This window comes from Scylla paramamosain, chromosome 3 (assembly GCF_035594125.1).
Source record: "Scylla paramamosain isolate STU-SP2022 chromosome 3, ASM3559412v1, whole genome shotgun sequence".
NCBI lineage: Eukaryota > Metazoa > Arthropoda > Malacostraca > Decapoda > Portunidae > Scylla > Scylla paramamosain.
In genome coordinates this window covers 7,065,001-7,085,000 of record NC_087153.1, presented here as the reverse complement: position 1 = coordinate 7,085,000, position 20,000 = coordinate 7,065,001, and the positions used below count along the sequence as shown (strand labels likewise).

Genomic DNA, 20,000 nt, shown 5'->3' with positions numbered 1-20,000 from the left:
AAATGTAGGGGAAACCATTTGTGGAAAAGAAATTGTATTTCACTCACTTTCCAAGGATTGTGTGTAGTTGTCGTCACATTTTTAAAACCTTTTATTCTCAAAAGTTAGTTTCGCACAATGAATTGTTCTCCTACACTTCATTATTTTCGTGGCAAAAATGCCTGCACGATGCCCTGTGTGTCTTACACTCTTGCTCTACAAATTCATACCTGCTCCTCCGTCCCCATAGCTTGATATTGTTTTCTGCCACTTTATCACGCGGCCTTTCCGAGGGAAGGACACACTGTGTCCCAATTTACGTCAAATCCCCTTCCATAGCTCTCCACATCTCACAATCACATGTCAGTGCAGATAAAATACCGTGCTTGAGGCTGCTTTTGGCATTCGTGTGAATCAGTCTACCCTTCACTTCTCAAGTACTGAATCAATCTGTCCAGTTTTCTGTGTTCTACGTTACTGTATTTATATCACAATAAACACAAATTATTTACGTCCATCTTTCTTCTTTTTTTTTTTTTCTTTTTCGATATTGCATTTCCTTCTGTGTTTTTACTAATGATTTTTAAAGTCTAGTTTGTCACATTCCTTCTGAAATGGTGTGGGTTTTTTTCTTCATGTCACTAAATTGCTACTTCTTGCACGTATGCAACTGATAAAAGCCGCCTCCCTCTTCAGCCAGGAGGAGGCAGTAGACACCTGCCGAAACGATAATTACTCCCAGTGAGGTCTAAAGCACTGTTCAGGGGGTGCTGTGAACTTATCATTAAACCCAGCTGTGACCTCGCTGAACGTTTCCCTTTGTGTCTCACAACACAAGGGGGTAGTCACAGCCTGCCCTCTAAAGACAACTCTCTTCCTCCACACAAAACTACAAGCACCTAATAACACACACACCCTTCACTCAAAAAATTTTAAAATCATGGCGACTCCTACACCAGCCTCGGAGTCCCCATCTGGGGAGGGGACCATAAATGTCCCCAGGTCGGACTGCCTTTCCGTCGACGACCGTAAGTGTCTTGACACCCCCCTCAACTTTTTCTTCATTAACTTCTGCAACATTCGCGGTCTAAGATCTAATTTTCAATCTGTAGAACACCACCTCTCCTCTTCTAAACCTCATCTTCTTTTCCTCACTGAAACTCAGGTGTCTGAGGCAACTGACAATAGCCCCTTTTCTGTTCCCTCCTACTTTCTCTATCCTCATTTTCGATCCAAAGCTGGATGCTGCGTTTATGTGCGCAATGACTTAACCTGCTCTCGTGCCCACGCTCTTGAATCTTCCGAGTTTTCCACCATCTGGCTTCGACTACAGAGTCATTCTCATACTAAATTTATCTGTGCTGTATACCTCTCTCCTAACTCCTCTGACTATAAGAAATTCTTTGACTACTTAACTTCCAAAGTGGAGCACATTCTGACCCTCTTCCCTTTTGCAGAGATCTCCATTCTTGGAGACTTCAATGTTCACCACCAGCTTTGGCTTTCCTCTCCCTTCACTGACCATCCTGGTGAACTAGCCTACAACTTTGCTATCCTCCATGACCTAGAGCAATTGGTGCAACACCCTACTCGTATTCCTGACCGTCTTGGAGATACGCCCAACATTCTTGACCTTTTCCTGACCTCTAATCCTTCTGCTTATGCTGTCACCCTTTCTTCTCCGTTGGGCTCCTCCGATCACAATCTCATATCTTTATCTTGTCCTATCACTCCAATCCCTCCTCAGGATCCCCCTAAGCGAAGGTGCCTCTGGCGTTTTGCCTCTGCTAGTTGGGGGGACCTGAGGCGGTATTTTGCTGATTTTCCTTGGAATGACTACTGCTTCCGTGTCAGAGACCCGTCTTTGTGTGCTGAGCGCATAACAGAGGTGATAGTGTCTGGCATGGAGGCGTACATTCCTCACTCTTTTTCTCGTCCTAAACCTTCTAAACCTTGGTTTAACACAGCTTGTTCTCGTGCTATACATGATAGAGAGGTGGCCCACAAAAGGTACTTAAGCCTTCCTTCACCAGAATCTCATGCACTTTATATTTCTGCCCGGAACCATGCCAAGTCTGTTCTCCAACTAGCCAAAAACTCCTTCATTAACAGAAAATGTCAAAACCTTTCAAGATCTAACTCCCCTCGTGATTTCTGGCATCTAGCCAAAAATATCTCCAATAACTTTGCTTCTTCTTCTTTCCCTCCTCTACTTCAACCAGATGGCACCACTGCTATCACATCTATTTCTAAAGCTGAACTCTTTGCTCAAACCTTTGGTAAAAACTCTACCTTGGATGATTCTGGGCTTGTTCCTCCCTCTCCTCCACCCTCTGACTACTTCATGCCTCGTATTAAAATTCTTCGTAATGATGTTTTCCATGCCCTCGCTGGCCTAAACCCTCAGAAGGCTTATGGACCTGATGGGGTCCCTCCTATTGTTCTCCGAAACTGTGCCTCCGTGCTTGCACCTTGCCTAGTCAAACTCTTTCAGCTCTGTCTGTCAACATCTACCTTTCCTTCTTGCTGGAAGTTTGCCTACATTCAACCTGTTCCTAAAAAGGGTGACCGCTCTAATCCCTCAAACTACCGTCCTATTGCTTTAATTTCCTGCTTATCTAAAGTTTTTGAATCTATCCTCAACAGGAAGATTCTTAAACATCTATCACTTCACAACCTTCTATCTGATCGCCAGTATGGGTTCCGTCAAGGACGCTCTACTGGTGATCTTCTGGCTTTCCTTACTGAGTCTTGGTCATCCTCTTTTAGAGACTTTGGTGAAACTTTTGCTGTTGCCTTGGACATATCAAAAGCCTTTGATAGAGTCTGGCACAAAGCTTTGATTTCCAAACTACCCTCCTACGGTTTCTATCCTTCTCTCTGTAACTTCATCTCAAGTTTCCTTTCTGACCGTTCTATTGCTGCTGTGGTAGACGGTCATTGTTCTTCTCCTAAATCTATTAACTGTGGTGTTCCTCAGGGTTCTGTCCTGTCACCCACTCTCTTCTTATTATTCATTAATGATCTTCTAAACCAAACTTCTTGTCCTATCCACTCCTATGCTGATGATACCACCCTGCACTTTTCCACGTCTTTTCATAGACGTCCAACCCTTCAGGAGGTAAACATATCACGCAGGGAAGCCACAGAACGCCTGACTTCTGATCTTTCTAAAATTTCTGATTGGGGCAGAGCAAACTTGGTATTGTTCAATGCCTCAAAAACTCAATTCCTCCATCTATCAACTCGACACAATCTTCCAGACAACTATCCCCTCTTCTTCAATGACACTCAACTGTCCCCCTCTTCTACACTGAACATCCTCGGTCTGTCCTTTACTTATAATCTGAACTGGAAACTTCACATCTCATCTCTAGCTAAAACGGCTTCTATGAAGTTAGGTGTTCTGAGACGTCTCCGCCAGTTTTTCTCACCCCCCCAGCTGCTAACTCTGTACAAGGGCCTTATCCGTCCATGTATGGAGTATGCTTCACATGTCTGGGGGGGTTCCACTCATACTGCTGTTCTAGACAGGGTGGAATCAAAAGCTTTTCGTCTCATCAACTCCTCTCCTCTAACTGACTGTCTTCAGCCTCTCTCTCACCGCCGCAATGTTGCATCTCTAGCTGTCTTCTACCGCTATTTTCATGCTAACTGCTCTTCTGATCTTGCTAACTGCATGCCTCCACTCCTTCCGCGGCCTCGCTGCACAAGACTTTCTTCTTTCTCTCACTCCTATTCTGTCCACCTCTCTAACGCAAGAGTTAACCAGTATTCTCAATCATTCATCCCTTTCTCTGGTAAACTCTGGAACTCCTTGCCTGCTTCTGTATTTCCACCTTCCTATGACTTGAATTCCTTCAAGAGGGAGGTTTCAAGACACTTATCCACCAATTTTTGACCACTGCTTTGACCCTTTTAGGGACTGGCATTTCAGTGGGCATTTTTTTTATTAGATTTTTGTTGCCCTTGGCCAGTATCCTTCCTACATAAAAAAAAAAAAAAAAAAAAAAAAAAAAACTCCATGAGATCTGAAGAAAGAATCATAATTATATATATATATATATATATATATATATATATATATATATATATATATATATATATATATATATATATATATATATATATATATATATATATATATATATATATATATATATATATATATATATATATATATATATATATATATATAATATATATATATATATATATATATATATATATATATATATATATATATATATATATATATATATATATATATATATATCTATCGGCCACTCCGACTCATTCTCTCCCCAGATATTTAGAGTACATCCCACCGCAGCCACTGAAGAAGGGTCACGGACCAGAAATCGCGATATGGCAGAGATGACGCACTACAAAGATGTCATCATGAAACACACGAAAGAGAATCAGACAATTTTAAGGAATAAAGAGAAAGTCTAAGAAAATACAAAATGCAGAACTTGCCATCACTTTTAACCAAACATGTTTGAAAGAGAATCTCCTGTCCTATGCTCTTAATATATATATATATATATATATATATATATATATATATATATATATATATATATATATATATATATATATATATATATATATATATATATATATATATATATATATATATATATATATATATATATATATATAGTGTGTGTGTGTGTGTGTGTGTGTGTGTGTGTGTGTGTGTGTTGCAAAATAATAATAAGGAGCGTATGGGTTAACGGCATCACAGAAAGGAGTGGAATAGTGGCAGTAGCGAGAGGGCAAGAGGTGTGATGTGGGTGACGGGAACACTGCCATCAGTAATTTTTGGCGCAATAGCGTTGCACAGATTGGTCAGCTTAGAGGAGTGTGGCAAGAAATGGTTGTAGTATAACAGACATTCACCCGTTGTGTGCAGGAGGGTGTACACACAGGCTGCAGTGTTTTGGGTGTGTTATGGGTGCTGTGGTGCTACCACGCAGGGTTGTACACAGGCTGCAGTGTTGGGTGACGTTTGGGTGTGTTATTGGTGCAGTGGTGCTGCCCCGCAGGGTGTACACAACAGGCTGTAGTGTTGGGTGATGCTTGGATGTGTTATAGGTGCAATGGTGCCGCCACTAAGGGTGTGCGAGTGCCAGGTCTAATTGTTAAAAGAACAAATCTGACGATTACACAGCGTGAGTCCACACACCTGCTAGGAGCCTGATGACGCAACACACACACACACACACACACACACACACACACACACACGGGCATCATCTATATCTCTGGTGGTCCACAATGTAATTATCTCTCAACATTTTCTATTATTGATTAACAAAAAAAACTTTGTTAATGCCTGTGATATTGTTTTTGTTGTTGTTGATTGTTGTTGTTATTGTTGTTGTTGTTGGGAAGGAAGGAGAGCGATCTGGGATGAGAGAACGAAGTGGTGCGTTTTTGTTTGGCTGAAATTGTAATTATTATTAGCATAAAGTAATAATTTTGCGAAATGAATTTTTGTTAAAACTTATGGGACAACAAGTTGTAGTTTTCAGTCAATGTGTCTGCTTAACCTATCCATCCTTCAACCTCTCTGGCTCCCAACACATATTCAACTGTTGTTTGTAGGGTCTAGTTTAAGGCACCCGAAAACAATAGATTTTTTTTATTTTTTTTATTTTACGTATAATAGCGGGCCAGCCGGTGAGTCTTTTAATAAAATTCATAGGGGATATTGTTTTTTTTTTTTTTCAATATAACTGTAGCAGCAGACATGTAGCAAGTTTTTACTGGCGCTAATTTGATTTGCTTTTATTTTTTGCTGGGCAGTAAAAATTAACAAGGATAGAATGTTCTGTCTGACATAAGAAAGTGTGGCGTATGTAATGTGAATCGCGATGTTATCAGCAGGATGATATTACTTATTTGATGGTACCTTTGTGGTATTTGGCAGATCTTCCTCAAAAGAGCAAGAGCTTAAAAGGGCCAGGAGTGAGCTTCTTGATGGCCAAGAGCTGGCGCAAGTCATGCACCTCAATGCATACATGAGCGGGCTTTACCGGGGTGTGCTTTTAAAGCCCAGTTAGTGAAATAAGTTACATTTTTTGCTCCGCAACAACAGAGTCATTTGGCGCCAGTAATAGAGAAGCTATAATTTACATAAAATGGAAAATGGTTGACACGCTTCAGACTTACCGACGTTGTTTTATGAGTGAATCAGATGACTGCAGACAGATGAGTTGGAACAAATCCAATTATAATACGAGTTCAAAGGAAACAAACATTGAGCATAAACAGAGGGAACATGTCACAAATTTTTATCCTGATATTTTACTTACATTTTGAGTTGATTGCCTATTCACAATCTTAATTCTATGCTTGTTTTATGTTGCAGAAAGATGGGGTTCCTCAACGTTGATTGCTGTTTTACTGAATATGTGTTTTGCATTTATTCAAATATGTTTGTTCTTTGTCACCCGCGTTCGTGATTACCTCTGGAATAGAATGCATTGAATTTTCTTCATTAATACTGGATCCCGCAATATTCGGTATTAATTAAATCATACTGTATCAATTATTGATAAGTCGCTCTATCTACTTACTAATTCCGCTCCAAAGGTTTTTCGCAACAGTCTCCGCGCAGTCATTCTTTTTAGTGTGGGGAGATGGTCAGTATTGACATTGCCCAAGTTTCAGACATTCTTTTTTTTTTTTTACCGTTGTTTTTTGATTGACAAAACATGTCTTTTTTTTTCTGCATGATTGGGTTGAGGGTGTGTGTGTGTGTGTGTGTGTGTGTGTGTGTGTGTGCGATGTATTGTGCTTTATGTGTGGTTTTGTATGGCCTCGCTCACCTGGCTCATGCGAAGTCAAAGATCAGACTAATAAAAAATCGAAGTGCTGTCTTGAGTATACATTAATATTCCGTAATCTCGCACATAACATGGCCACGTCGTAGTTTTCTTTACATCTTACACCCAAGTCTTCTCTTTACCTCTCAACGGGGATAAGAAGTATTCCTTACGAGGCGAGATTGAAGCTGTTAAATCCACATTCTTTAGAGAGACGGAGATTAAGAGAGGGCTTGATAGAAGTCTTTAAGTGGTATAAGGGTTATAACAGGGGAGACGTAAGCAAAATTCTTAGGATCAGTAACCAGAACAGAACAAGAAATAACGGGTTCAACCTTGAGAAATTTAGGCTTAAAAAAAAAAAGATAGGAAGAAACTGGTTTTCAAATAGAGTGGTAGATGAATGAATCTGACTCAGTAATCAAGTTGTTAGTGCTAAGACATCAGGGAGCTTGAAGAGAAGATTAGACAGTCTTATGGATGGGAATGATAGGTGGAAATAAGTAGATATACAGGAGCTGCCACGTGTAACCCTGATGCCTTCTTGCAGCTTCCCTTATTTCTTATGTTCTTATGTTTTTAACGGGCCTTGTTCTGTGCTTGCCTTGGGAGACCCTCCATCAGGCTCCTGCCCGAGGCCTACCCACCCCGGTGAAGGGCAATTAATTCCTCTCTGGCGGCAGCCACAGGAGAGGGGAGTCACTTTATCAGTAGGACAATGCTGGGGAAATGTGCCTTTAGAGGCAGTGAACTCGTGCACGACACCTTTGGGATGACCACGTGCCACCCACCACCCCGATACCAGTACATGGCTAGCAGCATTTCTCCGCCCCGGCCACACCGTTTGTGTTAGATGTGTGTTAGGTGACTCACACGACAACATAGCCTCCATGCAAGTAATCACGCGGCTGATCGTTAGTGGATGGAAACGGGATCGTGTTCGATTTACGAAGACTGATGAAGGCTTTGGCATGATAATGGACGTGGCGGGTCTTGAGCAGATAGGAAGTAGGCAGGCGGGGAGCAGGAGTGAAGGTTGCGCACAGAGAGAGAGAGAGAGAGAGAGAGAGAGAGAGAGAGAGAGAGAGAGAGAGAGAGAGAGAGAGAGAGAGATCTTAGCTGTAAAGGTGAGACATGGTGATCAATGGTATACGCACGCGCAACACACACACACACACACACACACACACACACACACACACACACACACACACACACAAACACAGTAAGTACAGTCATACGAATATAACTACTGTTTTTTTTTCTTTTTTTCTTTACGAGAGAGAGAGAGACTATCTATCTTTACTGTAGTATAAGCAATACTTATGCACAAATAAAATATAAGTTTTTATATTCTTCATCAAGTACAGAAGCCTCGCTCCAGATTTAGCAAAGAGGGTGAATTAGGTTATTCTTAATTTTCTAAACGCGACATTTTAAGAAAACACCAATATGACTTCAATACCGAGCACAAGTCTTAAACAATTCATCCTCAGGTTATGATTGAAGCCTGTATAAGTGCAGTCACGTGATTGCTGAGAGAACAGAGTAATGCTCAATTTATTATGTTTCTTACATTTAAGTATGTCATGCGACAGGCACTCCAGACACGCCTCACTGAAATACATAAATAACTGAAAGATGAAAATCAGCGTGAAGTCTTAGAAACTGCACGAATTTGTATGCGTTCGTCTGTCATTCTTCCTCATATCTTTCTTCTTCTCTCTTCTATCAATTCTCCTCTTTCTTCCTCCTTTCATTTCCTCTCTTTCGTTGATGCTTTCGCTTCTCTCCACACTCTCTTCTCTTCTCACTAAATCCCACTAAATTGCACGTCTCCCATGCTGTACCTTCCTTTTTATCAACCCTTTAACTCTCCGACCTCCCGTGATGGTTCACCTAAATGCCAATCATATTTCGTTGCGTTATAAAAACATTGTATATTCATCAATTCCCTTCCCACCTAGTTACTGCTGATCAAGTGCATGATTGAATGATTCATTCTCGGTGTTAATTACTTAACAGACCAATGAGAGAGAGAGAGAGAGAGAGAGAGAGAGAGAGAGAGAGAGAGAGAGAGAGAGAGAGAGAGAGAGAGAGAGAGAGATTACGAACAACAACGCTTCATGATAAGAGATTTGATATGGAAAACATTGTCATGTAACAATAACGTAAGTACACAACAGAGTCGAAGTGGGTGTATCTCAAGGGAAGAACAGAAACAATGGAGTTTAGTTTATAGGCCGCCGAACACGACTAAAGAAGTTTCCACCCCAGTTGGGCAGGAGACAACTGGGGCGAGCAAATGTAATGAAAAAAAATTTTACATTTTAGTCAGATAAACATTATTTGGTGGTAGGGGATAATGAAGCAGAGGATACAATTTTTTAAGTAGGTAATCAAGATGATGTTGATGATACAGGGAGATGATAATACAGACAGCTCTAGCAAAATTGATTTGGATTAAGAGTCGAAGACAAGCCCAGTAACTGTAATTACTGCAAAATTTGCCCTAGTATAATATCAAAGAAAGGAAGGTGGTGGAAGGTATACTGAAGTGACCGGTAACTGGGCAGAAGGGAGCAACACAGGACAGTTTCAAGGGACACCAACTTATCCCTGCCACTGTTTTCTGCCGAGCCAGGCGTCGCGCGTAATTCCCATTTCATTGTTATTGCATTCTGTCATTTCACCGCAACTCCTACATTTCTAAAACACGCGCCTGAGCTCCAGGGAAATACACGCCACCGCGGCGGCTTTGTGTTATCATTGCCTCATTTCCCTCCTGTCCCGCCGAGTGTTTCTCTCTCTCTCTCTCTCTCTCTCTCTCTCTCTCTCTCTCTCTCTCTCTCTCTCTCTCTCTCTCTCTCTCTCTCTCTCTCTCTCTCTCATTCCACCATAAAGCCTTTCCTTCCATCCACCAGCCCCACCTCCCTCCTTTCATGCCTCCCAATCATTGCACTTCTTTTTCTTACCATACAGTCTTCCCTTTTGTCATCTCGCCCACATCTCCATTCCTTTCTCTCCGTCGCGATAAATTTTTCTCCCCCTTCACCAACTTTTCCTCCTGGTTATCTTACCAGAACACCTTGCCTGCGACACCTCTGAATACTAGTGCGCAGTAAGACGGTAGTTCATGTGATGGTAAATGTTATAGTTTTATTCATTCGTATTTCCTGCAAGGATCTGTGTGTGTGTGTGTGTGTGTGTGTGTGTGTGTGTGTGTGTGTGTGTGTGTGTGTGTGTGTGTGTGTGTGTGTGTGTGTGTGTCCCTTTCTCATTCAGCCAGCTGTCCGCGTGCGCGCGTTCTAGTGTGTATTGTTCTCAGTTATTTTCTTTGGAAACTAAACTCAGTTAAGGTTAACTAGTATTGCGTGTGTTTGTCAGAACCACACAAACATTGGAATTTTAATTACTGGCTCGTGTATGTAGAGTGCACATTAGTGTTTGCCGACCGTGTTTGTTCTGTTTCCTCGATGCAACTCCTGTTGACTCCCTCATTATCTGATGCACCGCTGCTTGGCTCATGTGTCTCCTGTGTGCAGTGAAGCTTTGTTCTGTCTGACCCGAGGCGGCAGTACGAGTAAAGCCGACAGCGTTCTCGCGCGTGCTATAAATAATGTACAGCTCACAAGTAGGTTCGCGTCATTTTGTATGAATAAATCCTTTCCAGTAATGGAATCAATCAGTGTTAAAGTCCTTCAGTGCTTTTGCTGTTATATTTAGTTTTAAATTGAGGAAATGAAAGTGATTCCATTTTGATATTGTCGCAACCGTTATATAATTTTATTTAGTTTTTTTTTTTCATGGCCATTTAAATTTATTGCGATGTTTATAATCATGTATAACCAACATGTTGTGTATCGATTTGATACTTTGGGTGTATTTATGAAGCATTGCTGTCAACAGGAATGTTTTGTGAACGCCTTTTGATGGTGTCTACATTTTGATATATATATATATATATATATATATATATATATATATATATATATATATATATATATATATATATATATATATATATATATATATATATATATATATATATATATATATATATATATACTTATGTAAAAGGGTCACTGGCCTAGAGATACAACCGGAAAAAAAAAATCACACTTAGGCGCCAGTCCCAAAAGAAACGTCGGGAACAGAATCATCGAAAATTGAAGGACAAGTGCCTTGAAACCTTTCTCTTGATAGAGTTAAAGTGATAGGAAGGAGGAAATACAGAAGCAGGCAGGGAGCTGCAGAGTTTACCAAAGAAAATTATGAATAATTGAGAAAACTGGATAACGCTTTATATTTTTTTATGTAGGAAGGACACTGGCCAAGGCTGGCTTGCTTGCATTAAAGAGGTGGATAGAATAGGGATGAGAGAAAGAAGAAAGTCTTGTGCAGCGAGGCCGTGGGAGGAGGAGAGGCATGCAAGAAAGTAGCGGTAGAATATAGCAAGATGCAACATTGCAGCGATGAGAAATGGGCTGAAGACAGTCAGCTAAGAGGAGAGGAATTGATAAGATGAAAAGCTTTTGATTCCATCATGCCTAAAATAGCAGTATGAGTAGAACCTTTCCATACATGTGAAGCGTACTCAATACAAGGGTGGATAAGTCCCCTGTTCAGGGTTAGCAACTTTTGCTAAAAATTATTATATATATATATATATATATATATATATATATATATATATATATATATATATATATATATATATATATATATATATATATATATATATATATATATATATATATATATATATTTTTTTTTTTTTTTTTTTTTTTTTTTTTTTTTTTTTTTTTTTGACATTTTTTTTTCCAAGACTAGAGTTGTTGGACTGTTTAACTCTTACCAGGTCAAACTAAATAGTTTCAAGGTCATAAGATTTAAGACTTAGGAACGTGAAAAGCCTTTATCTATGCTCATAATATGTAGCATCCCTGTAGGATCCGGCAGCCCTGTCAATGTTTCAAGAGTCCAGTACTTAATTGTATTCAGGATCCCAACACATCAGCACGTTCGTCCTCTTCCTTATCATTGCCACATGCACTGCTGCTCTATCCTTCATATCACCACCACAGCGCTATCACCCCTTCCTCTTTCTTTCCGCAAACTTCACCGTCTTCTCGGGAAAAAGATGTTTATAAAAAAGTAATGAAAAAATAAATAAATAATTGACTTCTGTGTCTCACCGGTTTGTCAGGGCTAGATAACAACCTTGAAAAATTCACCATGTATTATTATTTTTATTTTCAGGTACATAATATAAACAACTTTGTATTCTGTGTAAGAATACAGATGTCTCTTTGCTCATGTTGCTTGTTAATCTCATTTCTAAATGAATGCATTACTGAAAAAAATATATATATTTGCTTAATTCTCACAGCATGCGTCTTACGTGTGTGTAAGGTTTTAAGACATGGAGCTTAGTGTGTGTGTGTGTGTGTGTGTGTGTGTGTGTGTGTGTGTGTACATAAGAACATAAGAACATAAGAAATAAGGGAAGCTGCAAGAAGCGACCAGGCTTACACGTGGCAGTCCCTGTATGAAACACTCCTACCTATTTCCACCTATCATCAACATCCATAAACTTGTCTAATCTTCTCTTAAAGCTCTCTAGTGTCCTAACACTAACTACATGATTACTGAGTCCGTTCCACTCATCTACCACTCTATTCGAGAACCAATTTTTTCCTATCTCCTTCCTAAACCTAAATTTTTCAAGCTTGAACCCGTTATTTCTTGTTCTACCCTGGTTGCTGATCCTAAGAATTTTGCTTACATCTCCCTTGTTATAACCCTTATACCACTTAAAGACCTCTATCAGGTCCCCTCTTAACCTACGTCTCTCTAGAGAATGTAAATTTAACCGCTTCAGCCTCGCTTCGTAAGGAATACTCCTCATCCCCTGTATCCTTTTAGTCATTCTCCTCTGTACTGATTCTAATAGACCTATATCTTTCCTGTAATGTGGGGACCAGAACTGCACAGCGTAGTCTAGATGAGGTCTAGATGAGTGTAATTACAGGAGTAAGCGGGAAGAAAGAGAGAGAGAGAGAGAGAGAGAGAGAGAGAGAGAGAGAGAGAGAGAGAGAGAGAGAGAGAGAGAGAGAGAGAGAGAGAGAGAGAGAGAGAGAGAGAGATGCCACCATGACTTCCTCTCAACCTCCGGATAGCTGGAAAATTTCAGAGCTTTGCATTGTCTTCTGGTCAGCTCTTAGCGATGAAATCGTATTAATTATATCGCCTTCTACTCTTCATCGGTGCTGGAATATGCTTGCCCATCTTTTCGAGATGAAGAAATACAGTTCCCGCGGAAAAAAAAAATAATAATAATATAAGTGCATCTCCAATACTCTGCAAGTCTTTTTCCTCGCCATAGCCTACTGTGCTGTAGCGCTCGGTTTTGGCAAGTGATTATACCTCACAATGTTACAGAATTGCTAGTTGTATGTTTTACATGATTAACAGCTCAGTGGCCTCCACACTGTCAAAGTGAGAGGTTCTGTTTTTACTCTTATTTTTGACGTAGCTGTTGATTTGCTACTATTTTTAGACAATTTTTTTTTTTTTCAATATATGCTTAATAATGGCTCTGGGCAAAATGAGTGATACTGAGAAGGCCCGTATCATTAGGTTAAGTGAGGCAAGCATAGCTGTAAAACAAATAAGTTAGAGGACAGGTTGAACCATGAGTTCCCGCTTTTTAGTCCTCAAGCGTGCACAAGGTCATGCTCCAGGCACCGTTCCCCCTCGAAAATCAGGATCTGGGCGTCCTCATAAAACTTCAAATGCCACAGATAAACTTATAAAACGTGAGGTGTTGAAAAACCCACGCATTATAGCCCGACGGTTAAAACAGACTCACCCTAACCTCCTGGGACATGTTGCTATTCGCACAATTCAGTAGCGCTTCCAGAAGCACCTGGAACTTCCACTACATTCTGCCACTAGAGCACTCCTCCTAACGCAAAGGACGCGCCGTGCTCGACAGGATTTTGCCATCCAACACAGGAGGAGGAAGCAGTAGGCCCCTGCCGAAACGATAGTTACTCCCAGTGTGGTCTAAAGCACTGGATCCGGGGGTGCTGTGAACTCATCATTAAACCCAGCTGTGACCTGTGTGCCTCACAATACAAGAGGGCAGTCACAGCCTGCCCTCTAAAGACGACTCTCTTCCTTCACACAAAACTACAAGCACCTAATTACACACACACCCTTCACACAAAATTTAAAATTGTCATGGCGACTCCTACATCAGCCTCGGAGTTCCCATCTGGGGAGGGAACCACAAATGTATCCAGGTCGGACTGCTCTTCTGGTATCGACCCTAATTGTCTTGACATCCCCCTCAACTTTTTCTTCATTAACTTCCGCAACATTCGAAGTCTTAAATCTAATTCTCAATCTGTAGAACACCACCTCTCTTCTACTAAACCTCATCTTCTTTTCCTCACTGAAACACAGGTGTTTGAGGCAATTGACAGTATCCCCTTTTCTGTTCCCTCCTACTTTCTCTATCCTCATTTTCAGTGCAAAGCTGGATGTTGCGTTTATGTCCGCAATAACTTAATAATAGTAATAATAATAATGTGTGTGTGTGTGTGTGTGTGTGTGTGTGTGTGTGTGTGTGCGCGCGTGCTCGTATTAGTTTTCATATCAGTGGGAAAAAGATACAGGATAGTGAAGGTAGTATATAAAGTCTAAGTCGTGATAAAAAAAAGATTGAATAATATTGCGTTAATTTTTAGTATAAGCATATATTATATGGGAGTTAATGTTGTAAAGTATACGTCACATTCTGCTATTTATCGTCAATCTAGGAAGAAAGATTTCCTTTGGTGTGCTTTGTACTAACGTGTTCACGCCACTGGTGTTGATGATGGGGGTCAGATGCCAGCCAGCGTCAGTGGCGCTACAGGTTGCCTGAGTGCTTTGCCGCCCTTCGCGTAACTTGGCATTATGGATGATAACAGCGCTAGGGTGAGTTAAGTTTAATAACATATAAGAGCAAGAGTAGAACCTTCCGTCTTTTTTTAGGTGTGAAATGCTCAGGTTTATGAAGCATTGATGCTCTTTTTTTTTTTTCCCAGGTATACACATTTTACTGCAACATGGGATGTACGCCTTCTCGGTGCATGTAGTGAAGTTTTTATTTCAGAATATTAATTGAATACCGCGGCGAGGAAAATCGAGGCATTCCATCTTGTCGTACTCTCGCCCCGGTTCCAACGGACGAGACCATCCGCATCAGATGCTCACATTCAGGAGAGCAATCCAGCTGCTGCTCGTGACCACGCAATGCAAAGGAAATCAAGGCACAATGTTTCCCAAAGAAATGTGTTAACTTACCGTTTGTCAGCTTCTTCCCAAGCGGGATGAGCAGCGGCACCAGCACGTTCAATACCATGCTGCACAAGCAGCTGCTGCTGTTGTTGCTGCTGAGACTGCAGCTGCCTAAAGCACCTGAAGGAAAGAAACAAGAAGCCTCGTGTTAGTTTAACATCGGTGATGAACCAGATAAATGTTAGAATTTATGAGCTAGGCTTGTTATGCAGGATGTTGTTTGTACGTCAAGGGTCGTAAGTTTGTTACAAGTCTGTTCAGAGAAATGAAAAAAAAAATAATTATCGACTAATGATTTAGAGAAATGTTTGTTTTAAACTCATATATGCAAAGACATTTTACGTATTATGCCTGCAGTTAAATTCAGAAAAGGAGGGAAATTATGTTTTTAACACATTGAAGGTAAAAATACACCCTACTCCCCAAACACACACACACGCACGAGCGTGAAATACTTGAGAAAGAAAGGGCAAACTATGCACCATTTCAACCACAGCGTTATTGGCTTCGTTATGTAACCACCAAAACCAGACGTCCCTTCCTCCTCACACCCTCCACTCCTAGTCCTTTTCCTCCACTCGCGTGCTGCTTGAAGGGTCCTCCTCGCCTCCCTCCAAGTTCCGCTTCCCACTCTCCTCTGCCTTTCTCCATTCAAGTCATTACGATCGCCCGTCACATTAAAAAGGCCACACCGCCCCTCATCCCAACGCGGCCACCAAGGGGAAATGCCTCGCCTTGCTTTATATACCCTTGAAACCACAAGAGGCTGAAAAGTAGTTGTTGGATTTGAAGGGAAGGCTCATTTGAGGCAGCGTCACCTGGCACCGCCACCCTGCTGCAGGTGACGCGCGTTCTTTACCCGTCAAGTCCTAGTGTTTGTTAGATGGTTTTATCTCGGTGTCTCCTCGCCATCGCCGTGAACGTGATGGCCCAGTGAATGTATATTGTAATAGCGTGGCTACGTGTGTGAATATTCAGAGGGAGCTCGAGGACACTTCGCCGGTCTGCATGGATCATGATTCGGCGATAGAAACGGAGAAGCTGCTGCTGTTGTTGTTATTGTTGTAGTTGTTGTTGTTGTTGTTGTTGTTGTTGTTGTTGTTGTTGTTTTGGTGGTGGTGGTGGTGGTGGTGGTGGTGGTGGTGGTGGTGGTGGTGAAGTTGCTTTATTGCAATTATATATATATATATATATATATATATATATATATATATATATATATATATATATATATATATATATATATATGTGTATGTATAGTCCATTAATGTTAATAGCTTGCTCAGTAACATTAATCTAACCTGATGATTAACCCTACTGTCCAAAATTCTCTTGCCCAATAACGCTAATGGGCAAGCCATTAAAATTAATGGCCTATTCCTATTTATCAATATATATATATATATATATATATATATATATATATATATATATATATATATATATATATATATATATATATATATATATATATATATATATATATATATATATATATATATATATATATATATATATACAGTATAAACCTGAGCAGCAGATTGTCTCGTGGCAGCAGCCTGTGACCTGACCATATTGGCGCGGCGAGGAGCAAAGATTGATAATTCGTCACTGCTTGTCAGTGGTGTTATTAGAGTGTTTTCAGGCGGCCTCACGTCACACGGCGAGGAGGTGTTGCCGGTGTCGTAGCGCTCTGTTAAAAGCTTTTCGGACCATTTCTTGCATTTTTTTTTTTTGTGTGTGTTTTTAATTAACTAAAGTGCATAAGTCTTTTGGAATTAAACAACTCACACAGGGAAACCAAAAAACGCCTGAGTTTTGACTTTTAAAATTTTTGACGATCAGAGCAAACTTAGTATTGTTCAATGCGTCAAAAACTATGTAAAAACTCCATACTCGATCAACTCGAAACCCAAAAAAACTATCTCCTCTTGAATGAAACTCAATTGCCCCCCTCATCTACACTGAACAACCTAGGTCTATCCTTTACTAATAATCTAAATCGGATGCTTTGCATCTCATCTCAAGTTAAAACAGATTATATGAAATCATCTCCATCAGTTTTCTCACCCCCCAGCTGCTAACTCTGTACTGGGACCTTATCCGTGCACATATGTATGACGTACGCTTCACATTCAAGGGGGATGGTCAGTATCCACTCATACTGCTTTGCTGAACAGAGTGGAATCAAAAGCATTTCGTCTTATCAACTCCGCTTCTCCAACGGACTTTAGCTTCGCTTTCTTTTCGATGCAAAGTTACATTTTTTTTTTTTTTTTATTATCTTCTACAAGTATTTTCACGCTGACTGTTCTTCTGATCTTGCTAACTGCATGACTCCCCTCCTTCCGTTGTCTCGCTGCACAAGATTTTATACTTTCATTTTTTTTCTGTCCACTTTCCTTATGCAAGAGTTAACCAGTATTCACAAATTTTCACCCTTTTTACGGGTAAACTCTGCAGCTCCCTGCCTGCCTGTGTATTTCCGTCTTCCTATGACGAATTCCTTCAAGAGAGAGTGACCCTTTAACTTAAAAGAAAGGTACATACAGCCAGTAGGATGCCGTTTTTCCCATGAGGACATTATGTTTACATTAAGATATCATTGAACAGGAATGCCGTAATATTATTTCTTTTCAATAAATAAAAGAAAACTTACATCTGTTCGTGTTCATGACATTATCGTGTACATATATAAACAGTCAGGCCTTTTCTCTCTCTCTGAAATATGGGAACCTGATGTGATATTCTTTTAACAATAGATAACTATTAGTAGAACATTCCTTACGCCCGGTTCGATGACATCACCCACAAGATCCTTTACGAGCTACATCACTTTTCCTAACTAGAGAGAGAGAGAGAGAGAGAGAGAGAGAGAGAGAGAGAGAGAGAGAGAGAGAGAGAGCCTAATTTACATGCGCACAACATTTTTGGCCTGTCACATCAGGCTGAATTGGATAATGTTTTCTATTAATTACTTCTGGAGTCATAGGCTTTCTTGAAAATTAAGTTATGGCGTCGCAACAATTACAACACGATGGCTGCGGTTGCGCCTACGAGTGACTGCTCCCTCGCCCACCAAGAAACCATCGTGAGCTAATATCGAACTTGCAACCTTTTAGCCTTTGGCGACCCCTATACTACAGAGCAACGTAACGCCTATGAACATACGGGAGGGTTCTGTAAAACATTGTCGCCAGACACGCGGTGCGCAGGCAGGCAGGCAGGTTGAAAAGCAGGCCAGCAAGCAGGCAGGCAGAGATAGGCAGGCAGATTGAGAAGAAATTAAGCAGGCAGGTAGTCCACCACGTTTCCGCCTCCGCTACACAGGTACAGTTTGCACACCTTCACACGTGGCTGGGGAACTCCTCCCATTTCCATCCAATATCCTCTCCCGAAAGAAGCTTCGTGCCCCGTCTTAAAAATCCACCACTTCAAAGAGAGAGAGAGAGAGAGAGAGAGAGAGAGAGAGAGAGAGAGAGAGAGAGAGAGAGAGAGAGAGAGAGAGAGAGAGAGAGAGAGAGAGCTCTTTCTCTACTGATATTTCTAAGTGAAGGAGTTTCTGTCAAGACTTATTCGGTGGGTGCGACTGTGAGAGGGGCGCTGTGTGACATATGAGAAGGAACAAAAGAGGCGGGGACGCAAACGATAAGAATTGGTTGTGAGGGTGATAATTAACAAACCCAATAAGGGCAGCATAAGAAACGTAAGGTGAGGGAGACGAGAACAAAGGAAAAAAGAAAAGAAAACGTCAGGAAATGAAAAAATAAATAAAACAGAGAATAAATAAATTGATTCCGAGAAGCGTGACATGTAACTCAAAGCTTTTCAATATTGATATTTGTTATTTGGAAAATGTGGTTGACGGACGGGTTCACGGTAAAGTGTTTCGAATGTAGATGAACATCATACCATTATATGCCCCGTTACTAATAGTAAGTGCGTGATGTTACTTAGGTTCATGTGTATTTTGAAACACTTTGTTCTCTCAAAAACTTTTAAAGGCCACAGAGATCTCGAGTTCTCATGGGTGTAGTCTTTATTATTGTATGGGTATATTGTCCTAATGCGTGCAGTTTCACCAGTGTCAGTTTAAAGCAGTGGAGATAAGGTGCTGAAACTTTTGAGAACAAACGGTATTTGTGCAGTATCAACTAGCATACTTGCTTTATGCTGTAAAAGGGGGGGAAAAATGTGAAGAAAAAGCGTCTCACTTGCATTAGCACGTTAAATAGCTAATCAGATTTACAATTATCTATGTGCTGATAATGACGAGTAACGAACAGTTGTATAAATGAAAAAAAAAAAATGGCAAGATAGTGTTCAAATGAGGGCGTACATAAGAAATGACGTGTAGGGAAAACGCTCCTCTTCATCCATCGACCGCTAAGTAAATGTGCCGCAGCTGATAAGCCGCAGCGGAGGGTGGAGTAGCGGTTACTCTGTTGCTGCAATCCAGCCCACCCACGCCTGTCTCCTATGCACCACCTCGTCACTCGGTGCATCAGGCGTTTCTAACCTCTCTCTCTCTCTCTCTCTCTCTCTCTCTCCTCTCTCTCTCTCTCTCTCTCTCTCTCTCTCTCTCTCTCTCTCTCTCTCTCTCTCTCTCTCTCTCTCTTCTCTCCTCTCTCTCTCTCTCTCTCTCTCTCTCTCTCTCTCTCTCTATATATATATATATATATATATATATATATATATATATATATATATATATATATATATATATATATATATATATATATATATATATATATATATTATGTAATTTGTGATAGGGAACTACCTTTAAGACTTATTTGTAAATATAATTGTGATTTTCGAGACACCAGGTAA

The 20,000-nt window shown here is 40.5% G+C and overlaps 1 long non-coding RNA gene across 2 annotated transcripts in view; it reads left to right on the top strand.

Moving 5' to 3' along the window:
• Positions 1–20,000, top strand: part of LOC135089744 (uncharacterized) — a 320,684-nt gene that overhangs the window by 141,780 nt on the left and 158,904 nt on the right. The gene's annotated exons all lie outside the window — the stretch shown is intronic.